Raw genomic sequence first — 24116 nt, forward strand, 5'->3', positions numbered from 1 at the left:
TATCTGACATAAGAAAATATATAAGTATAAATGATTCGTGTGATGCAACACGTACGACATAATTCTTATGTGGTTAAAACAGATTTTAGGGAAACAATTGTAAAGTTTCTATTTTGATGTATCAGAATCATATTTATTTTAAACATAAAACGTGCATCCAAATAAAACAAGTACACATTACATTCAGATTGTTTAATATTGTTTATGCATCGGAAGGTAGTGTTTTCCCTCATTTCTGTGTTTCGCTAATGTTTATTACTGGCTGTTACTGTTATCCTATGAGATTCATCCATCTGAAGAAATAAATACAATGGTTGTTTTTGTTTAACTTAAAATTATACATCATACATGTTTACAAGTGATATTGTAAATATTATGAATTTGTGCTATCTGCTTCCTGGATGCAATTAGTTCGTCAACGATGTAAATGAAGGTTTGCTTAAATGTTCGTAGTTTTGTTGTCCACAACATTAACTTCCATATTTTTAGTTTTTAGATAACAAACTAGTCTATCGCTGTGTTGAAGACCCATTGGTGGCCTTGGGCTGTTTTCTGCTCGATGGTCGGGTTGTTGTCTCTTTGACAAATTCCCCATTTCCTCTCTCAATTTTATAATATACTGAACAACTCCTTAAGGACTGTTATTGGTTCATTTGTTTGATCTTGTATTTGGGCACGATTTGACGCAACAAATAGTGTGGACTGATGTTGTTTACGTTCAGTTTTAAGGAACAACGGCCATACAAGTCGTGTTAACATTTCAATAAGAACTGCATCTGACCTTTGTAAAAGTGTACTATTGGTCCTCGATAAACAAACAGTACATGCTAGCTCTGTATTTTGATAAATATATATATATTTTTATTTATAACATATATTTCTCTTTCGGAACATAGAATAAATCAATATCAGTTTTTCAAAAGTCAATTAAACCACATATTTACCGCCAGTTTTTTTACGCCTTAGTTCGCATGAAGATATCATTTCGCAGGAAGAACAGTCACCCTACACGAAAAATTTCTGGCTCCGAACCGACAAGTATGTGCTCTTACTTTTAAATACCGTCAGTTTAGCGTTGAAACAGCAATTACATGTACCATTTTTACGACTTTGTTAGACCTGGTCGAGATTCGAACCACGACCTCCCGATCTGAAGGAAAACACTCACACGAAACAAACAAGGAGAGCGATAGTACAGAATATCATACCAAAAACTAATGTACAGAGACAAATAAAATACAGTTTCACAAAAATTTCATAGTTACTAAAGTGGTGATAAAAGTATAAAACAGAAATTAGAAATGTTAAATTATTTTAGAAACTACACATAAATATGGATGGATGACTTCTGAATAGGTTTCATGGATTAACGGTCTCTGCAAATTCACTATTTTTGCACCAATCATTTAAGGGGTTCGGATGTGGCCAGCTGTTGCAAGGCTAATTTCTGTCTTTATTCAATATATCTTCAGTTTCCAGTGATATTCTAATTTCCACGTCCTACCTCAATGTCTACATCCTATTGCAATATCTACCTATTGTATTCAAAATTCATGTGTTCTCGTCATGAACATGCATGACATATTTTCTCCAGGAGGTAAAGCAAACAACAATCAACCAACTCCATAAATTATTCAATGTACACAGTACACGAAGACAAGATCTTGTAAAATGTTATTACTTAAAATTTCCATTTAAATTACTCATTAATAGTGTACACTTTTTTTTATGGTTTTGCAATTTACTACATAGCTAAACACCTATACTTTTATAATGTTTTTACTACGGTTCTTTATCTACGATTTAATTGCGATTTATAATATAAGGTTTTGTCAGGCGACTATAAAACCTATAAAGGTAAAAGGCTGTTTTCAAGTTGGTTGTTTATACAACATTTAGATGTGAAAAGGGAATGACGGACGACTAAAATAAAAGTGTTTGTTTTCATATAATATATTGCATTTCAATTTAAGAATGATTATCAACCTTGCGAAAATATTCCACCTATACACGTTTTGATCGAGTCAGGTATGATTGCTACTGAGACAACACACCACAAAAGACCAAATATCACAGAAATTAACAACTATAGGTCACCGTACGTCTTTCAACAATGAACAAAGCCCATACCGCAAAATCAAGCCTAAAAATACGATTTATTAATTAATTGGACTGAACAGACAACACTTATTATTTTGCATTTGCATGAAACATAGTGAAGGACCTTATGCATCTAGGTATGTTTGAATAGAAGTTGTGAAACATACTGTTTAAATAGCTTATTGTTGGAAGAGTTTACTTACTGTTTTCATTTGGTGTCTTTACGAATCTATTTCATGATTACTGACAGATTAAAAACATCAAATATATATAACAAGAAGTTTTGGTGCAGAACATTCATTGGTCAGTTGTAAATGAGGTCTGTATAGGGTTTTTGATTTCCTCATTTATAAAATCAAAATCATTATATTGAAAATTTGGAATTCAAAAATATAAATTTACCCCTTAATTTCATAAAACTATCTTATGGTCCTATCAAAATGCTTAAAACATTATAATAAATAAAAAATTAAATGATGTTTTAAAGATCATTTAATCGGTCCGTTTTGAATGCAATTAGGTAACTGCTATTTGTCTATATCAGTCTGAGTACTGTTTATCTATCATTTGTGTTGAATATATTTAGACTCGACCAATTCAGAGGAAATAGATTTCTGCAAGTGTTTTTAGTGTTTTTAGTGTATTTTTCTAAAGTTTTTGACGGTTTGTAAGTTAGTAAAAGATCAATGACTAATTAATTATGACATCGAAAGACCTCATCACAAAAAGGGCTGTTCAAATCCCCTCGCCCTTCGGGCTCGGAGATCTCAACATCCCTTTTTGTTCGGAGGTATTTTAATATCAATATTAACTTATCATTTAGCTTTTACTATTACGTATTGTACTTTTTCATGTAAGTTTTAAGTATGAAACAAATTAATTGAAAATAAACATGTTATACTTCGTGTATAGCTATCAATGATACAATAATCATTATATGTACTTCTTTTGATGACTTATGCATATAATGTACATCCGCGCCATCGAATACAAATATAAATCGTAAGCTTTATCTTCAATACTTACCCTCCACAGCTACAGCTAAAATGAGAACATATTATATCATCGTCGAATTTTTGTCAACATTTATTTACCTATCGGACCTAACAGTGTAAGTTCTATATTTTGAAATGGTTCACATATTGTCATTTTGGGAATATTTTTTAGCTTACTTAATAGACGGTATTTGTATTTCTCACTATTAGAGAAACCAGTAATGTGACTTATTGCAACTACCATCAACATAATTTACTCTATGTTGGGTAGCTGTCTCTTTGTCAATTCTACCACATGTTGTAATGTTTATCCTATTGGCCAATAGATTAATGACTGAACACATAATTTATCAAATTAAAATATTCAAGTTTATTTGATTTTTTTGTAAGTAAAGTAACAGTGTTATGTATGCATCTTGATAACAATTTTCAAACATTGTAACTATAACCTTTTTCCACTTTTATAAGAAGACTGCCATTTGTCATATGATTCCTATGACAATATGATCAAAGTTTGTAGTTTTAATTTTCGATTTGGTACTTGACAGTTACAGACTAAAGTTAAATAATACATATATTTGAAATAGTAATGGTATGATATATATATATATATTAAATAACACAAAGGACAACACATGTTTTTTTGTTTTGTAATTGTAGAACTATGTTTTAAAAACAGACGTCATACATTTATTACTAATCGGAAACAACTTTAAATGGCGAAGATTAATCAAATAACCAGGAATTCTGGTTAACAGCAAAGTGTGTACATATCGGGAATTGATACATTGCTTGGACATATAGATATATAACATGAAAGGAATAATGAGAAAGAAGACACAACATAAAAAAATATTGTTACAGTTTAGAAATTTGTCGCCTTATTTTAGAATTACGGACATACTAAACATGTACGATATTTCGAGAACTTTGAATATCGTTACGCAATTTGATCATTCCGCTTATTGCAACCTGCATAATAAAGTACATTATTCAAGTTTCAAAGACTATGGTCATGTTATAAATTGCGATATAATTGTAAACTATACTTATTTGTTTGAAACTATTCACTTACCGACTGCAAAAAGAAACACAATCAAGTAAATGATCATGCAATACAGCATACCGTCTAGCAATGAGTTATAGACGCCACCGTTGTATAAGTAGTACAGTGATAGTAGAACTGACAGCTTTTTGTTGAATGTTATAGTCAGTAATCATGTCAAAAATTTTGAGTTTGTAATATTTTATAATAACAAACATATAATGTTTTCTGAAGCACTGGTTGTACTTCAGTCTTCTATTTCCTGTTTTGTCTTACTGTCATAACAAATAACAAATGCGACTACGGTTGAAGGAAAAACATGTTAAAGAATATAAAACTTCCATATGTGAGTGATAATTAGTTAACTGTCCATATCAAAGGTTTTAAAACTTTCAAACATTGTCCGTTTGCAGATACATGTACAACATTATAAACCTGATCTGTTTAATAAGTTTCTATTCTGTTTTATGGAGTACTCATATACAACGTTTAAATCAATTTGGAAGCATTTTGTCCAAATAAAATTATATTTTTTTTTGTTTCAATATATTATTCGTTGGATTAAAGACATTCAAAACATTTAGTTTTGTAAAATAACAAATATTACATTGAATATACTCACGAAAGTATTTAATACTCGAATATTTTTTTTTATAATACTAGTTGTTAAAGATATTTATAAACATCAATACGAATTTTATTGTCTATTTGTTCACGTTTGAATTTAGACTACTTAGCATTTCATTTAAAGTCATACTGATCAAAATATCGCATTGCTTCTAATATACGAACGGGTTTTGTTACTTCTATACAGTTGCGTCTTTATTGATTAGGACTTTTTTTATATTTTCTTATTTCAATAAAAACACCATATACAACATTCACTATATATTGTCCTTTCATTTTTCATTTTTTGTAAACTAATCACAATTTACTTATCTATATAGTACATAACACTTACAATGCACTGAAAAATATAAATAAGAATACAAGTTTAATATCTGAGGAATAATTTACAACAATCACGATATAGAGAAAAAACAAGGTGTTGTAAGAGATATTTATAAACAACAATACGAATTGTTGTCCATTTGTTCACGTTTGATTTAGATTACTTAGCATTTCATTTTTAAAGTCATACTGATCAAAATATAGCATTGCTTCTAATATACAAATGGGGTTTGTTACTTCTATATAATTGCTTCTTTATTGATTAGAACTGTTTTTATATTGTCCAATTTCAATAAAAACACTATACACAACATGCACTATCTATTATTCTTTAATTCTTCATTTTTTTGTAAAATAGTCGCCATATACTTATATTTTATGGTACATAACACTTACATTGGACTGAAAAATATATAAAAAAAAATATACAAGTTTTAAATCTAAGGAATAATTTAAGACAATCACGATACAGTAAATACTAATCTCAAAAACACCAGTTTATAAACTTTACTGAATATGTTCAGCATATTGTTTTGAAGTGTTTTAGTTTTCTTAACTAAAAACTGTGTTTTCTTGAATGTGGTAGCTTTCAAACGAAGTATAGATATCAAACATGACAAACCAAGTGGTGAATGCGAATATCGATATCCCTAAAATAGTTGTAAAATCATTATCTTCTCTTTTAGGGTTTATAAAAATCACGATAGCATTAATTTTGACAAGTGTTTTGTATCTATGGTGTCCAGTAGTAAATTATATACCAATCATAGTAGAACAAAACATTGAAATGTGTATTATGAACATACTAGCATATTGATAATGTGATGTTCTTTTGCTGATCGCCTATTGATGAGTAGTTACTGCATAATCAGGAGTATAAACATGGTATGTAGCACAACTTTTTATTTTTTGAAAAGACATTAAATGATAGATCAAAAAGAATAAACAAGACTAAACATAAAGTCACAATTTGGACATCGGTTAACTACTCTCTCCCTATTACAAACATAAGGACATACCAATTTGGATATTTTCACATAATTAGCATATCCAGTGGCTGCATACATAATCACATGATTCAAGCGTCATAAACTATTAATCGCCTGTCATATACAAGTCATATTATTTCAAAATGTATTCTCATATTTCAATACTTGCAACAATAATTTAAAAATACAATTTCTTATAATCTTTCCAAAAGGGTTGTTTTAAAGAAAAGCAGATTATAGTATTTTACCGAATCCATTTTTTTTTTAAATACTTTTTTCGACTATTTCTCTCTTAAAATGGTATGTGTATTGTTTTACTTTACTACACTACGTTCACCATTACATAAATATTGTTATATTATAATTTGCATATATAATTGTACGCTATACTTATCTGTTTGCTACTTGACACTTACCCGCTGAAAAAATCAAATAAATATTCTTAGAATACATCGTACCATTCAGCAATGAATTATTACAACGAAAATGGAATTAATTGAATATGTAGTAAAGTGATAGTAGAACATGTCGAGATGACAGCTTGGTCTGTCAGATTATTCAATAGTAAAGTCATTAGTCATGCCAAATATTGAAATATGATATTTGTATGATTTCAAAGTGTCGCTTTATAAATTTAGAAATTATAAAGAAACTAAGTTTTTACCATCCTCAAGTAATGTTGACGTTAAGTTGATATAATTAGTTCCGTGTATGTTCTATATGGTCATATACTTGAACTATGTTGATTAGCAAACGTCCTTTGACTTAAACATTTCTGCTTTGAGCGTTTCCCGTTAAGGTAAATTTAGTAAACAGCACATGAAATCAATCCCGGTTTTTTTGTTTTTTGTATACTGTTGTTTGTCGTTTTGTCTGTTGAGGTTCATGCCATGGCGTTGTCAGTTTATGTTCAACTAATTAGTTTGAATGTCTGCTTGGTATTTCTGCCTCTTTTGTAGACGGAACGCTCATCTATCACACATCATTTTCATGGTTTTTGTATTGCTTTATTTTGCTATTCTACTAACACCATTGTATAAATATCGTTGTATTATGAATTGCATAGATAATTGTACGTTATACTTATCTGTTTGCTACTTGACACTTACAAGCTGAAAAATTAAAATTAATTTTCATAGAATACAGCATACCATTAAGCAATGAATTATAGAAACGACAATGAAATTAATTGAATAAGTTGTAAAGTGAACATGTTAAAGTTACAGCTTGTTCTTTCAGATTATTGATATTATTGAGTTCATATTGTCATTAATCATGCCAAATATTAAAATGTGATATTTGTATGATTTCAAAGTTTCGCTTAATAGATATAGAAATTATTAAAACACATAGGTTTCAACACATACAATTAAAGTTAACCTTAGGTTGATTGTATGTTTATTGCTTTATTTTGCTATTCTACTAACACCATTATATAAATATCGTTATATTATGAAGTGCATAGATAATTGTACGTTATACTTATCTGTTTGCTACTTGACACTTACAAGCTGAAAAATTAAAATAAATATTCATAGAATACAGCATACCATTAAGCAATGAATTATAGAAACGACAATGAAATTAATTGAATAAGTGGTAAAGTGAACATGTTAAGATGACAGCTTGTTCTTTCAGATTATTGAATTAGTATTGTCATTAATCATGCCAAATATTGAAATGTGATATTTGTATGATTTCAAAGTTTCGCTTAATAGATTTAGAAATCATTAAAAAAACTTAGGTTTCAACACATACAATTAAAGTTAACCTTAGGTTGATTTAAGCAGTTTTGTTTATATAAAAATAATGAGATGTGGTATGATTGCCAATGAGACAGCTATCCACCAAAGTTAAAATGAAGTGAATGTGAGCAATTATAGGCCACCGTACAGCCTTCAACAATGATAAAAACCCATGCCGTATGGTCGGCTTTAAATTTAACAATATGAAACGATTCAATTGAGAAAACTAACTGCCAATTTATTACAAAACAATTTACGAAAAACAAATATAGCAGACATGAACCAACGACAACTACTGAACTACAGGTTATCAATGTTCACATACTTCAACTGTTTCGGTTATCATAAATCCTTGGCTTTAAACATTTCTGGTTTGAACGCTTTCCATGATGGTAAAATATCACCAATTGTTGCTATACATACATCCCAGAAAAATTTTGAGTCTCCAAGTGTTAACATCACTGCTGCTATACCTTTAGTTCCCATTTGCTTCCCTGCTTCAGCAACAACTAGACTTTTAGTGCTGGTTTCCACTTTGAACTGCCTATTATGAAAGGCTTTTCAGTGTGATTTATCATATTGGATAACAGTTCATCTAATCAAGGATTTGTTTGTGCTTTATTACTAAAAACAAAATGCTTGTCTGCATTTGTTACTTACTAGGAAAATTCCATTTTTTTTTGTAATATAAAGAAAGAAATAGATAAATTCAAGATTAAAAAAAATGTCTTCCATAGGTATTACTTCTAATCTGTACATTAAAATTTCCAAACAAATTGACAGCATCATTATTTAAGTAGTATATATTACGCTTTTAAATGCTGGAGTTCGAGAAAATTTTAATAAATTTTTGGTAATGGTGAAACAAAAATTTTTCATGGAAATGGTTTTTTTTTTACATCTGATGTCTTCCTTAGGGGGATGGATAGTTGTTGGAATAGCCCAATGTCATATTCGCGGAAATGTATTGCGTGCATTATAAAATAGATTTGAACGGAATAATAGTTATTTATGAAAATAATAGATTCTAAATTTGCAGAACAGTTACGAGAGACGTTTCGGCATGGTCTAACAAAGGGAAACAAATTATATCAGACTAACCCGATTGAAGTACTTGTAGATATGCAAATTGTATAAGAATTATTGAATTATAAGCCATTTACTTTTGAAGATTTTTTATCATCTGATTATCTGAATGACATATGATATTATTTCGGTACTCCATCTATGTTTCAGAGCATATAGCATTTGTATAAGGCCACCACAATTTATGATAGTGTTTAATTCAATCAGTTTTCCAGGGGGTCTTTTTTCGTCTTTTGTCTTTTACAATTTGTCATTTAAATGTAGTTTCATATAGTAGCGCTTGCGTATGGGGAACATACTGTACATTCAGAAATTACAAAAGGATAAAATTCGCCAACATAATAACTGTCATTTCAACTTTAAATAATGATATTTGTATGCAGAATTCCCTGAAATGTTCATTATTCGACAATCTCAATAAAATATGGCAGCTCTAACTGAATTCATTGTCTATATGATTTTCTAGATTTTGTGTTTTCCCTATCATTACTCAACTTATAGATTGTTGCTGCTTGTAATGAAGCTTCTGAGCAAAGTGTGCCTATTGTTAAAGATGGACTCATCTCTTTAAAGGTTAACTGACGCCATCTTGATATAGTTATTCCTTATGAAATAGCGGTGTCACAGATATCTACGCGTTAGCTCCTATGTTTTACCCTCAATCTCGTGTTCTTTTCCATTAGCCACGAAATGCAAAGTATCATCAAAGTTTAACATCCCGAGCAACACGATCAATTTATATTTGTACGGTAGCAAATCATGTGTTTCCGACTCATGTATGTAATATCTACCCTTTTACGATCACTCTAAGTGTCAAAGCCAGACAAAGTTTGAAAACCAATGGAACTTATATACTGGAGTCTTCATAATGTATTTTAACTATTTGTTAAACTTTTTACACTATCTATTTCTTTGATGAGTTTTTGCACTACTCCTTGCCAAACAAAATATGTTCCAGTTGGTTTATCAATAAGAAGAACTGTAATCGACACTACAAAGTCAAAGTCAAAGTCAAGGATTTTATTGATATAAAATCCAAAATTAGATTGTCATCAACACACAAACAAAGAACAAACATAAATCATTACAATCAATTATATTTCAATACAGAACATAACAAAAAAATATATATATTTCTCTAATTCTTCGTCAATTTATCCCTTTCTGCACCCATTGTATAAAAAAAAATGTAATCAACGTGTGGTTCGTTTGATCTCAGTTCTTCATTGGTTAAAATCCGATTATGAAGTCGAATTTTCTTGCTTTCCTCTGAATTTCCTATTGTGACGGCATGAAAAAAGGCGACCATGTCTGATGACGTCACATAGAAAGAACACATCTTTTTGCAGAGCATTCGAAAAGAAGGAATAAATTTGCCTGCGTATTGTTTGAAAATCATTAGAGAAACAGATTCCACCACCAAATCTCGTGTAATACGGTATTTATCCACTCTCGACAGTTAAATTTTAAAAATGTAACTGTCTTTAGTAGATAAAAATCGTATCACTCTCGATGCAGTGGTAGAATCTATATATAAAGAGATATATATAAAATCTTGAAATTTTTCAATATATTTTTTTCCCTTCTATTTATTTGACTGAGGAGGTACAGTTTTAGATACTAGTAATACATGTTATGTAATATATAACATAAAACAACTTAAGTCAGTGAACGTCTGAACTTGTACATCTCATTAATACCTTTTATGCCACATTTACTGACATCATAATCATTACTTCGAAATATGAAATTGAATTTTTCAATGTCTGAAAGATTATTGAAAGATGGTAAAATATTCCGAAAACATTTATTCCTAAAATCATTGAGTTGGTACATTTTATGGTAAAGTGTAATTTATCTTCAACTTCAAATTTACATAGGGGCATAATCTGTTTTCTAAATCAATCTTTTTATGTCTGCCTTTTTCAATCATAAGGATACTATTACTTATCCTTTTTCTTATAAAGTTGGAATATCAGCTCTGTCTATATCTAATTTTAAAAAGTTCTCCTTATCAAATGTCTTCTTCAAATCCTTGTAGGTTCTTAATTTGTTTCCTCTTTTATCAATAACACTTTTTGAAATGGAATGGTCCCAAAATTTTATGAATTCATTTTTCAGTTTTTTATATATAGCAAAAGTTAAACGATTTTTATTAAATGCATTTTGATTTTCCCAGACATGTTTAAATCCATCTTTATCAAATAACAATTTCATTTTTGTTTTATACCAGTCTGAGTTATTATTAACACTTGATGAATAAATCTTATTTATTAAACTATCTGGATTTGAATTGACTAAATGATGCCAGTAACCTACACAAAGTTTAGAATCACCAACAGAACATGGGATCATACCCAATTCTCCCAAAACTGCCAAATTTGATGCAGTTTTGTTAACTCTTAAGATGTATTTAGCAAATTTAATTTGTACTTTCACAGGTTGATATAAACAAATATCTAGACTCCATGGAAGCATTGTTTTTCAACAAAGTATATAGACATAAAATTTCACTACAGTAAAGCAGTATAGGTTTTACACATGAGTCAAATAATTTAAGATTTGGTAATACATTTAGTTTGTCTGAATGCAGTGTTTTGTAAATTCAAAATGATGCTTTCCTTGCTTTTTTACATAAATATTCATTTGCTTTAGTGAAGCTACCTGAAGGTTTAAATATACTCCAAGATATTTTTGTGTAATTTCCAGTGCATATTCCTTACACTACATGACATTTACGTTCATATTCACAGCTATGTTTTTTGTGTTTAAACTTTTATTTCAGATTCAAACTATTAATAACTTATGTAATTTTATTCCTTAAATCCGTAAGAAGTGAATGCTTACAGAATGTAACAATCGGACAGAATCAGAAACATGCACCTTTATCAAACGATTTAAAACATGTAGCTAATGATTTGAGACACAAACATATCATATCGGTCAACCAATTCGTAAAATTTATAAATTGGCGATTTCAGTCGTTTTTTTCTCTAAACAGTGTGGAGCAGGTTTTCAGTAATAAGCACACCCGTGTTAATGAATTATGTATATTGTTAACAGGCACGAGCGTAAAGTGTAAACTAAGATATGTAATCATTATCCGATATCAGTAGATATAAAAGTACGACCGATCCATGTGTTTGCAAGATTATTTAACAATTTTCTCTATCGTATTTAAAACAAGAGAAACACCGTGTCTGGATCTGCGTCACAGCATACAATAGACACCTTTCGAGTTATGTCCTTCACCAAAAAAAGTTTGTCAATTATGCGCGCCTTTATGACGTCATTTTCCTGATAGAGGGGACCGCCTGTATCCCTGCACTATTAAAGTTCATCAAGCATCTTCGTGATTATCATTATGCAGGCTAATCTAAAAATTATGTTTGTTCCGTAGGTACTTAATCACAATTCCCTAATGACAGCTGCGCTGATTATCAATTCTAAGAATTTAATTTGCCGAATGATTAGAGCAACATAGAATCATATTTTTTAACCGCTCGCTCAACATTGGAAGGAAGTGACGATGCCCCTAAACGCACGAATGATGTTCACTAAAACCAAAAATTTTGACGAAAATGCTAAAAACTGGAAACTGGTTTATTGATTGAGGGACTTGTACACGAAAACATACCTTGTCACTTCCATTCAATCAAGCCAAGAAAACTTTGACGAAAATTGTCCTTGTACAATCAGAGTTGTAATATTTCGAACTATCAGCAAACAGAAAGTGGCTGCACAGCGGATATAACAATTGTTTTACACGCTACAATTCAACATTATCAAGCTGCACACCAAATATAAGATAATTCTCTTTCAACGAAGCAGCGAAAACTTTGACGAAAAATTTCTATCACAGGTCTTTTGGACGTACGAAAGGAATTACGAAAGGACGGAATGACGAACGGAGTCGAGCGGGTTACTGGACTTGTTTTCGATGTTAGCAAAACAGTTAAAAAAAATTCTAGTCAAAGCAGTTGCAAGGTTTGTGTCATTAAAAAGAAAGAATACGTATTGAAATATAATCATAAAATTCTATAAAACAAGAAAATTAACATTCACAAAAAATATACATATTACTAAAATACTAAATGGATATATAATACAATCTACGTGGTTACTAGTTTAATGGAAGAAAAAACGGATTAATCATATATATGTCTGATGATTGATTTCACATTTAGAAATACAATGTAGGGTAAAGACATATTGTGGTTAACTTGAACAATAACTTGAAGTACTAGAAAAATGTTCAATTTTAATTTGTTTCGCCTCAATTGCTTAAATACTTAAACGACACGTTATAATGCTTTTTAATACGTAAGGTTCTACTCTAAAATTAATTGTAGGATACATAGAAAAGTAGAATAAATTCGAATGGTTTAGGTTATTTTTCTAACAACAGACACTAACATGACAATAATTCATTGTAGTTTTGTAACACTTGATTTTTATGAAGTGTAGCTAATTATTTCGAAATTAATATAATATTAAGTCACGAGAGAAAATTTAATTATTATCTGATATACGACAAAATCAAAGTATGAATGATTCGTGTGATCCATTTTAGTAAACTATTTGCAAAGTTTGTCTTTTTATGTTGTCAGAATCGTACATATTTCAACATAAAACTAACATATACATAAAACAAGGAAACATTATATTTGTTTTCCATTATTGTTTTATCAGAAGAAAGTGTTTTATATCATTTCTGTGTCTCTCAAATGTGTGTTACTGGCTGTATATTTACTCCCCTATGTGATTCATCAATCTGAAGAAATAAATGAAATGAATGTGTTGTGTTTTACCTTAGTATATACATCATTCTTGAAACGCATTGCAAGTTAAAACTTTGTTCGTCATAGGTGTGAGTGAATGTTTGCTTACATCTTAGAAGTTTAATTGACCTCAACATTAACTTCCGTATATCTAGCTTTGAAATATCTAACTAGTTTGATATACTGAACAAATTCCTAAAGGACTGTTATTGGTTTATCTGTTTGATCTTGTATTTGGTCACGATTTGACTCAATAAATAGTGTGGACTGATGTTGCTTACGATCAGTTTTATGGAACAGCAGTCATACAATTCATGGCTTCCGATGTTGCAGCATTTTAACAAGAACGTCGTCTCCTCTTTGTAAAAGTTATATTATAGATCCTCTAATAACAGTACATGCTAGTTCTGTATTTTGATAAATATATATAGTCACTTTATTTGTTGAAATTATCTGTATCTGATGAATATGTATCCGGTCTATAAGAGTACCAATCTTTTCAAATGAAACCGATTTATGTCAGAGACGACCATACCACTTAACTAAACAAATAGTGTCCTTCATAAGAAGCAACTTGCAAACATAAATTACGTTATCTCTTTACAAAAACAAGTTTAAAAGATACTACCGCAGAAACATGCTATTTTGTGCATATCATTATCGATCAGTTAGTAATTAGATGTATTGTACCTGTTCATGTAAATTTTAAATATGAAACAAATTAATTGAAAAGAAACATGTTATACTACGCGTATAGCTATCAGTTATATAATTGTGTATAATCATTATATGTACTTCTTTTGATGACTAATGCATATAATGTACATCCGCGCTATCGAAAAAAAATATAAATCGTAAGCTTTATCTTCAATACTTACTCTCCACAGGTACAGCTACAAAGAGAACATATTATATCATGACTTTTGTCAAAATGTATTTACCTATCGGACCTAACAGTGTAAGTTCTATAGTTCACATATTGTCATTTTGGGATTTTCTTAGCTTACTTAATATACGGTATTTGCATTTCTCACTATTGGAAAAGCCCGTATTGTGACTTATTGTAACTACCATCAACATAATTTACTCTATGTTGGGTAGCTGTCTTATTGTCAATTCTACCACATTTTGTAATGTTTATCCTATAGGCTAATAGATTAATGACTGAACACATAATTTATCAAATGAAAATATTCAAGTTTATTCGATTTTTTTTATAAGCAAAGTAACAGATTGAGTGTTATTTATGCATCTTGATAACAATTTTCAGACATTCCCACTATTACCTTTTTCCACTTTTATAAGAAGACAACAAATGCTCAAAGTATTTAGTTTTAGTTTTCGATTTGGTACTTGAAAGTTACCGACTAAAGTTAAATAATGCATATATTTGAAATAGTAATGGTTTGATATATATATATATTAAATAATACAAAGGCCAACACATGTTGTTTTTTTGTAATTCTAGAACTATGTTTTAAAAACAGACGTCAAACATTTATTATTAATCGGAAACAACTTTGAATGGCGACGATTAATCAAATAACCAGGAACTCTGGTTTACAGCATATCATGTACATATCGGGAATTGATACATTGCCTGGACATATAGATATATTACATGAAAGGAATAATGAGAAAGAAGTCACAAGATCAAAAAATATTGTTACAATTTAGACATATTGTCACCTTTTTTCAGAAATACGGACATACTAAACATATGCGATGTTTGGATAACTTGGAATATCGTTACGCAATTTGATAATTCCCCTTATTGCAACCTGCATAATTAAGTACATTATACAAGTTTCAAAGACTATCGTCATGTTATACATTGCGATATAATTGTAAACTATACTTATCTGTTTGAAACTATTCACTTACCGACTGCAAAAAAAAAAAATCAAGTAAATGATCATACAATACAGCATACCATCTAGCAAAGAGTTATAGAAGCCACCGTAGTATAAGTAGTAAAGTGATATAAGAACTGACAGCTTTTTGTTGAATGTTATAGTCAGTAATCATGTCAAAAATTACATTTTGTGTTTGTAATATTTTATAATAACAAACATATAATGTTTTCTGAAGCACTGGTTGTACTTCAGTCTTCTATTGCCTGTTTTGTCTTACTGTCATAACAAATAACAAATGCAACTGAAAAACATGTTTGTTCTTTTATCAAATAAAAAATATAAAACTTCCATATGTGAGTGATAATTAGTTAACTGTGGATATCAAAGGTTATAAAACTTTCAAACATTGTCCGTTTACACATACATGTACAACATTATAAACCTGATCTCTTTAATAAGTTTCTATACTGTTTTATGGAATACTCTGTTACTGCTGGCAGTGTATTGTCAGGTTATTAAGTCGTAATGATTTACCTACACAACGTTTAAATCAATTTTGAAGCATTTTGTCTAAATAAAATTATCAATCTTTTTGTTTCAATATATTATTCGTTGGGTTAAACATATTTATAACATTAAGATTTGTAAAAATAACAAATATTACATTGAACATATTCACGAAAGTATTTAATACTTGAAAGATTATAATACTAGAGAACAAACAGGGTGTTGTTAAAGATATTTATAAACAACAATGCGAATTGTGTTGTCTATTTGTTCACGTTTGAATTTAGACTACTTAGCATTTCGATTAAACTCAGACTAATAAAAAAATAGCATTTTTCTAATATACGAATGGGTTTTGTTATTTCTATATAATTGCGTCTTTATTGATTAGAACTGTTTTTTTATTGTTCAATTTCAATAAAAAACACCATACACAACATTCACTATCTATTGTTCTTTCATTCTTCATTTTTTGTAAAATAATCGCTATATACTTATCTTTTATGGTATATAATACTTACATTGTCCTGAAAAATAAAAAAAAAAATACAAGTTTAAAGTATGAGGAATAATTTAAGACAATCACGATACAGCAAATACTCATCTCAAAACACCAGTTTATAAATTTTACTGAATATGTTCAGCGTATTGTTTTGAAGTGTTTGTTTTTTTTAACTAAAAACTGTGTTTTCTTGAATGTGGTAGCTATTCAAACGAAGTATAGATATAAAAAATGACAAACCAAGTGGTGAACACGAATACCTATATCTCAAAAATAGTTTTAAAGTCATTATCTTCTCTTTTAGAGTTTATAAAAATCACAATAGCATCAATTTTGTCTATAGGTGTTTTGTATCTATGGTGTCCAGTAGTAAATTATATAGCAATCATATTAGAACAAAAAATTGAAATGTATATTATGAAAATACTAGCATATTGATAATGTGATGTTCTTTTGCTGATCGTCTATTGATGAGTAGCTACTGTATAATCAGGAGTATATACATGGTATTTAGCACAACATTCTATTTTTTTGAAAAGCAATAAAATGATAGGTATAATCAAACAGAATAAACAAGACTAAACATAAAGTCACTATTTGGACATCGGTTAACTTCTGTCTCCCTAATACAAACATAAGGACATACCTAGATTTGACACTAGGACAAATTTGGATTTTTTTACGTAATTAGCATATCCAGTGGCTGCATAAATAGTCACATGATTCAAGCTTTATAAACTATTAATCGCCTGTCATAATCAAGTCATATTATTTCATAATGTATTCTTATATTTCAATACTTGACAACAATAATTTAAAAATACAATTTCTTATAATCTTTCCAAAAGGGTTGTTTTAAAGAAAAGCAGATAATAGTGTATTACCAACCCATTTTTAAATACTTTTTTTGACTATTTCTCTCTTTAATGGTATGTGTATTGTTTTACTTTACTACACTACGTTCACCATTATATAAATATTGTTATATTATAAATTGCATATATAATTGTACGCTATACTTATCTGTTTGCTACTTGACACTTACCCGCTGAAAAAATCAAATACATATTCTTAGAATACAGCATACCATTTCGCAATGAATTATTACAACGAACATGGAATTAATTAAATTTGTAGTAACATGATAGTAGAACATTTCGAGATGATTGCGTGGTCTGTCAGATTATTCAATAGTAAAGTCATTAGTCATGCCAAATATTGAAATGTGATATTTGTATGATTTCAAAGTGTCGCTTTATAAATTCAGAAATTATAAAGAAACTTAGGTTTTAATACCCTCAAGTAATGTTGACGTTAAGTTGATATAATTATGTTCGTGTATGTTCTCTATGGTCATATATTTGAACTATGTTGATTATTATACGTTCCTTGATTTAAACATTTCTGCTTTGAGCGTTCCCCGTTAAGGTAAATTTAGAAAACAGCACATGAAATCAATCCCGTTTATTTGTTTTTTGTATACTGTTGTTTGTCGTTTTGTCTGTTGAGGCTTCTGCCATGGCGTTGTCAGTTTATGTTCGACTAATTAGTTTGAATGTCTGTTTGGTATTTCCGCCTCTTTTGTAGACGGAACGCGTGTCTATCACACATCATGTTCATGGTATGTTTATTGTTTTACTTTACTACTCTACTAACACCATTGTATAAATATCGTTATATTATGAATTGCATAGATAATTGTACGCTATACTTATCTGTTTGCTACTTGACACTTACCGGCTGAAAAATTCAAATAAATATTCATTAAAAACAGCATACCATTAAGCAATGAATTATAGAAACGACAATGAAATTAATTGAATAAGTAGTAAAGTGAACATGTTAAGATGACAGCTTGTTCTTTCAGATTATTGAATAAGTATTGTCATTAATCATGCCAAATATTGAAATGTGATATTTGTATGATTTTAAAGTTTCGCTTAATAGATTTAGAAATGATTAAAAAACTTAGGTTTCAACACATACAATTAAAGTTAACCTTAGGTTGATTTAACCAGTTTTGTTTATATAAAAATAAGGAGATGTGGTATGATTGCCAATGAGACAGATATCCACGAAAGTTCAAATGAAGTGAATGTAAGCAATTATAGGCAACCGTAGAGCCTTCAACAATGAGACAAACCCATACCGTATGGTCGGCTATAAAAGAGCCCGACATGAACAATATGAAACAATTCAATTGAAAAAACTAACTGCTAATTTATGACAAAATAATTTACGAAAAACAGATATAACTAACATGAACCAACGACAACTACTGAACTACAGGTTTTCTATGGTCACATACTTCAACTGTTTTGGTTATCACAAATCCTTGGCTTTAACCATTTTTGGTTTGAACGCTTTCCATGAAGGTAAATCATCAACAAACAATACATACAATCACATCCGGTTTTGTGTGTTTTGTATACTGTTTGGTGTCTCTTTTTCAGTTTAGGTTTTAGCCATGGGTCAGTTTATTTTCTACCTTTGAGTTTGACTTTCTTTCTGGTATCTTCCGTCTCTTTTGTAGACGAAATACGCGTTTGGCATACATAATTTTTATCCTGGTATCTTTTTTATATTGTTTTGTGGTATAATATATAACTACTGGCAGTGCATGTTTAATTCTATTTAAAGAATGAATCAATTTGGAAGCATTTGGTCTATACAAATTTAACTACATTATTCATTGAATTTCGGTTTGTTAAAAAGAATAAAAGTACATTGAATGTTTTTATGATCGAATTTATCACTTTAACCATGCGTGTTATAGAAGAGAGAAACAGGTTGATGTCAAACATCTTTTAAAAACCCCATATGCATTTGTATTGTTCAATTGTTTCCGTTTAAATTTAAATTACTTAGATTTTTTTAAAAGTGTAATAATGATACCTAATTGACCAATATTTTAGGTTATTTTGACTCATCTTATTCCATCGCTTTATCATCTCGTTTGGTACGGTATTAGGAAACCTTCTTTTCATAAAGAACGAATGTAGTGAACAACATTAGATTATCTTCAAGTTGATAAACAAACATAATAAAAATGCAAAATGCTTGAAATGTGACATTCATTATAAAAAGTGAAGAATCTCATGCAAAACACATGTATTTAAGATACAATGCGAATGTGAACCCCCAGCTGTGTGTTTCTTTTTAAAAAATGGACGCTCGAATAAAATAAAGTTGAAAGACTAAATAAAGTATGAAGTTGAAGAACAGTGAGGACTTACAGCTTATCAAAGACCCTCAAATTTGGTATTGTAAGTTATTTATAAGTAGAATGTTTGCTCACTTTCTAATGCTGATACGTTTACAATTGCAAACATATTAGATATAAAAAAAAATGAAATGAAAATTTACCAAAGTACACAAAACTAAAGGACTTACAACCTTAGACTTACAACCTTAGGAGTTACTGTATCAACGATCAGTCAGCAGTCATCGATCAGTCAAGTTCACGCTAAACTCACGTTATAAATCAATCAGACTAACAGCGAAAATCTTTGATCGGACCGATTTACCTTTCTGACGTTTTGAACTGTACTAGGTCACATAATGAAATTTTACAATTTAAAACGAAAAAAATAAAAAGCCCAACAAGTTAAAACTAATCACTCAGCAAAGTTTTCATATCTACAGTTTTACGTTTGTTAAATGTGAGTTGAAATATGCTGATAGAAGTAAAATTTCAATTTTATAAAAAAACAATGCGATTGTAGTTAATATAAAGGCATTTTTTCATCAAACCCGACGAGTGCTAAAAACGTTGTTTATTGCGATTGCTAAAATCAACTTAATTTGCTGAAATGCTCTAAAAAATCAAATAAACAAATATTGCAAATTTCGTTGCATGATTTTTTATGAAGAACAACTAATCCTGATGTACAAAAAGAATTATATGGTTGATGATTTCCATAACAATATAATAAAATGAAGAAATAATTGTATTTGAATTTAACACAAAAATGATAAGGTATCTATATTCCATATGCTACTCACATTTGTACTAAAATACAATGGTGGGTCATGATTTACATTAAGATAAAAAAAATAATTGCATTCTTTCTCAACACAAACAAATGTATAAGCATCTTATTCCTTATGTTATTCAAAGTATAAAATTGATAACGTATCCAGAGGCATTTTAAAAAAATGATTGCAAACAACAGGGCACTATTTTTGATAAAAACTAATTGCATTTTTTAACAATTCGAACAACATTTTTAGTATCTTTTTTCTAATAAGATAAACAACTGTCATACAAGTGGAAGGTTTAGCTAGCTCTGAATCATGGTTTAACCCACAATTTTCTTCGAAAAATGCCTGTACCAAGTCAGGAATACAACTATAGGTTTACACTTGTTCCGTTGATTGTAAGCGATTGATTTTGGCAGTCATTATGGATTTTTCCGTTTTGAATATGCCATGAAGTTTGGTATTTTTATTATTCTTTTTTATTGATCATATCTAATGAAAACCACCATTTTAAAATTTTACTAACTTATTTGTTATATTCATCATAATTTACGAAATACAATAGAGGTTCATTAGTTTCATTGAAATAAAGAAATAATCCAGCCAGAGGCATTGTGAATAACTGATTGCAAACAACAGTGCATAATGTTTTTATAAAAAGAAGAAATATTGACATTTTTAAATAATGTAGACAAAATTTTAGCAACGCATTACATAATTATTATATTTTATGAAAAACAACCCATATTGATGTTCAAAAAACACAAATCAACTGATTGTTCATGAATTCCTTTTAATTTTGAATAAAACAATAATTGCATTCTTATTCAATACAAACAAAAGTGTAAGCTTCTGTATCCTTATCTTGCTTATAGTATTTAAATGTCATAAAAATAATTACTTATCCAGAAGAATTTAAAACTACATTACACTATTTTTTATAATAAGAAGACATTTTGAGATTTTTAAACAATGAGAACAAATTGTTAGTATCTTTTCTTTGATATTCATAAAATCATACAAAAAACAATCCATCCTGATGTTCGAAAGTACCAAAACCTATTAGATTATTCATATTTTATAACATAGCTCATCCTGAGGCCTTTGCAACGACTGATTACAAATGCAGGTGCCTTGATTTTTATCAAAAGAAAAAATATGAGCATCTTTTCTCTTATTTACAGAAAAACAACCCATGTTGATGTACAAACAGTACTAAAATGCAATGGAAATATAGAAATAATTGCAATCTTATTCGACACACATAAATTAAAGAATCTTTATTCTTCGAATATCCACATTTTATCAAAATAACTCATCAAAAGCGTATACAATGACCATTTGTCTATAAAAGTGCATTGATTTTGACAAGAAAGAAGAAATATTGGTATTCTTAAGCCTAACGGGAAGGATTGTGGCTGATATTCATATGATGAAGACATAATCTGTCAATCAGTTTAATTGAAGTCTGGAGCTGGCATGTCAGTTAACTGCTAGTAGTCTGTTGTTATTTATGTATTATTGTCATTTTGTTAATTTTCTTTGGTTACATCTTCTGACATCAGACTGGGACTTCTCTTGAACTGAATTTTAATGTGCGTTTTGTTATGCGTTTACTTTTCTACATTGGCTAGAGGTATAGGGGGAGGGTTGAGATCTCATAAACATGTTTAACCCCGCCGCATTTTTGCGCCTGTCCCAAGTCAGGAGCCTCTAGCCTTTGTTAGTCTTGTATTATTTTTAATTTTAGTTTCTTGTGTACAATTTGGAGTTTAGTATGGCGTTCATTATCACTGAACTAGTATATATATTTGTTTAGGGGCCAGCTGAAGGACGCCTCCGGGTGCGGGAATTTCTCGCTGCATTGAAGACCTGTTGGTGGCCTTCTGCTGTTGTCTGTTCTGTGGTCGGGTTGTTGTCTCTTTGACACATTCCCCATTTCCATTCTCAATGTTATTAAGCAATGCAAACAAAATGTTACTAACTTATCTGTTTTATTCATCATAATTTATCAAAAACAATAGTGGTTCATGATTTTGGTTCTTAAAGTGGTAAAATATCTTCTTAATTTTGCTATTTATAAAAAAAACAAGTTAATGCATCTTTATTCTTCATGTATCCATACATCTTAAAAGTTACTCATCAAAAGGCGGTTGAAATGTTGATTTGCGAATAAAAGTGCATTTATTTTCATGAAAAAGGAGAAATATGGGTATTTTTAAACAAAACAAACAACATTTTGCTATCCGTTATAATCATCATAATTTACGAAACACAACCTATCTTGATGTTCAAAAAGTACTAAAAACCAATGGTGGTTCATGATAGTCATCAAAATAAAGAAATAATTTAACTCTTATTCAATACACACGTAAGTTTAATCATCTGCAATCTAAGTTTATTAAAAAAAAACCAAACAAAACAATCAATCTAGAGGCATAAGAATACCTTCTTGCAAACAACAGTGCATTTTTTTTTTATAAAAAAGAAGAAATATTGACATTGTTAAACAATGTGTTCAAAATATTTGCAACGTATTGCATATATTCATTATATTTTATGAACAACAACCCATTATGATGTACAAAAAGTACAAAAATCAATTGGTTGTTCATGAATTCCAGTTAAACAAAACAAAAATTGCATTCTTATTCCACAAAAAACAAAAGTTTAGGCAACTGTATCCTTATTGTATTCAAATCTTATAAAAATAATTAATTATCCAGAAGCATTATGCATATCTAATTGCAAACAACCGTGCATAATTGTTCTATAAAAGAAGAAACATTGACATGCTTAAACAATGCGAACAAAATATGTGTATCTTTTTTCTGATATTCATCATATTTTACGAAAAACCTGACGTACAAAAATGGCAGCTCATGTTTTCATTAGAATACAGAAATTGTTGCACTGTTATTTAACACCAACATAAGTGTAAGCATCTATATCCTTAGCCTAATCAAAATTTATACAATAAAAAAGCAAATCATCTAGAGGCATTTGAAATGACTAGCTGAACATAAAAGTTCATTTATTTTCATATAAAAGAAGAAATATGGCAATTTTTAAACAATTTAAACAAAATGTTACTAACTTACATTTATTATATTTTAGAACAAAGAACCCAACCTGTTGTACAAAAGTACTGATACCAATGACATATTTATAATAGAATAAAGACAAAAATGGACTCCTAATCAACAAAAAACAAGGGTATAATTATCTTTACTGTTATATCATTAACATTTTGTGAAAACTAATTAACATAGTGACATTTAAATGCATTACTGCTTAATAGGGTACTAATTTCAAATGATATCATTTTATCTCTTTTAAGTGGTATAGAAACATTCTGAGCATGCTATTATTCTGCTATAATGTAATTTACATTTGATTTTGCCATGTGATTAGGGACTTTCCGATTGAATTTCCTCGGAGTTCAGTATTTTTGTGATTTTACTTTTTATTTAGCAGGAAATTAAAAGAACCGATAATGAAGCAATCAGAAATATCGCATTTAAAGTCATTTATATATTTTTGTTTTATGTTATTGCGACAAGTTTGATACACATTTT

The 24116-nt window shown here is 29.4% G+C and overlaps 1 long non-coding RNA gene across 1 annotated transcript in view; it reads left to right on the forward strand.

Moving 5' to 3' along the window:
* LOC127731638 (uncharacterized) overlaps positions 1-18330 on the forward strand; it is a 46788-nt gene extending 28458 nt beyond the window's left edge. The window contains exon 2 of the long non-coding RNA XR_007995654.1: positions 17111-18330. This is a non-coding gene — a long non-coding RNA (uncharacterized LOC127731638). The remainder of the gene's footprint in view (positions 1-17110) is intronic.
* Positions 18331-24116: the final 5786 nt, after the last annotated feature.

This window comes from Mytilus californianus, unplaced genomic scaffold (assembly GCF_021869535.1).
Source record: "Mytilus californianus isolate M0D057914Y unplaced genomic scaffold, xbMytCali1.0.p SCAF_20, whole genome shotgun sequence".
Lineage (NCBI taxonomy): Eukaryota > Metazoa > Mollusca > Bivalvia > Mytilida > Mytilidae > Mytilus > Mytilus californianus.